The sequence below is a fragment of the Rattus norvegicus genome, chromosome 15 (assembly GCF_021556685.1).
Source record: "Rattus norvegicus strain SHRSP/BbbUtx chromosome 15, alternate assembly SHRSP_T2T, whole genome shotgun sequence".
Taxonomy (NCBI): Eukaryota; Metazoa; Chordata; class Mammalia; order Rodentia; family Muridae; genus Rattus; species Rattus norvegicus.
The window spans coordinates 16,180,118-16,181,495 of NC_141548.1; the positions used below are offsets into that span (position 1 = coordinate 16,180,118).

General features: G+C 44.2%; 1 pseudogene; it reads right to left on the reverse strand.

Moving 5' to 3' along the window:
- Positions 1-703: 703 nt before the first annotated feature.
- Positions 704-1,099, reverse strand: LOC103693281 (activated RNA polymerase II transcriptional coactivator p15 pseudogene; annotated as a pseudogene).
- Between the last annotated feature and the right edge of the window lie 279 nt (positions 1,100-1,378).

The window sequence follows — 1,378 nt, forward strand, 5'->3', positions numbered from 1 at the left end:
AGGTTCTGCCCAACTGTGAACATTTCCCTTCACCAGTTTTCTTCAGGGTTGTCCCAGAAGAGGTTGTAATGCTGCAGCTGTCCACTTCTGGATGGTGCCTGTGTAACGTGCAGAACCATCAATAAACCAGGTTCTAGTTTTTTCTTCTTCAGTCAACCAATCGTAGGGAACACCCCATGAGGACATATTTGCATGTCTGACAGCAGATGGTATTGTCACAGGAGTAGAAACCATAGGCGTTTGGGCAACTTCTTCGTGTAACTTGCTTGTGCCTTCAAGACCTGCTTGGGCCCAATCGTGTGTATGGCACTTCCTTTGATAATAGACCGCTACTGTGCAGGTCCTACTTTATGACTTGGAGAGTCTGATAACACTCAGCTCACGGTGAGCAGTTCAGGTCGCATGGTAACTTGGTGTCCTACTGTTTTTTGTTTGTTTTTTTTTGGTTTTTGTTTTAAGATTGTAATGACCTGACTTTATTTTACACTAGGTAGGGGGCACAAAGCAATCCTCTTTAATAAAGTTGACCATTAGCTTCACTGAGAACATTTTAATAAAGCACATTAAAAAAGCATTTGTCTTACAAATTGTTCTGCAATCCAAATATACAACAGCGTGGAAAACAACGTTTAGAAAGCAAAAGCCAATGTGAAAAGACGGAGTGAAACAGCTACGACAGCTCAGGCTTGATATGGCTCAGACGTTACGGCTTTCTTACTGCAGCGTCTACATCAGAGATCTGTTCCTTCAGCTGGCTCCATTGTTCCATGTTTAAAGAAATACCTTTTCTCCCTGGTTTCATTTCACCATCTGAGTCCATCCAGTATTCTCTAATGCCAATTAGAATTTTTCCTTTAAAGTCCCGAACACTGACGTATCTCACCTTTCCAATCTGGAACGCTATCATCTCTGCTGCGGCTACTCTGCTCAGAGGACGCCAGCGCTCTAAACTCTCACCAGGCTTTTGCTTCTTCACGGGTTTCTCTGGAACAACTTGGTTTTTCCTCTTTAACTTTTTTTCAACTTGGCTCTCAGAATCACTGCCTGAAGAGCTCGAAGAAACAAGTTCCTTTGATTTAGGCATTGCTCTGCTCCAGCCGTCCAATAGCCTCTAGCTCGCTCACTTGCTCTGGACTCGGTGTCCTACTGTTAAATGTTCAGTTTCCACTAAAGCCCAGTAGCTGGCTGAGAGCTGTTTTTCAAAGGGAGAACAGTTGTCTGCAGAGGATGGTAGAGCTTTGCTCCAAAATCCTAAAGGTCTCTTCTGTGATTCACCTACAGAGGCCTGCCAAAAACTCCAAACAGCATCTCTACCTGCCACCGACACCTCCAATACCTTCAGGTCTGCTGGATCATACGATCTAAGTGGTAGAGTAGC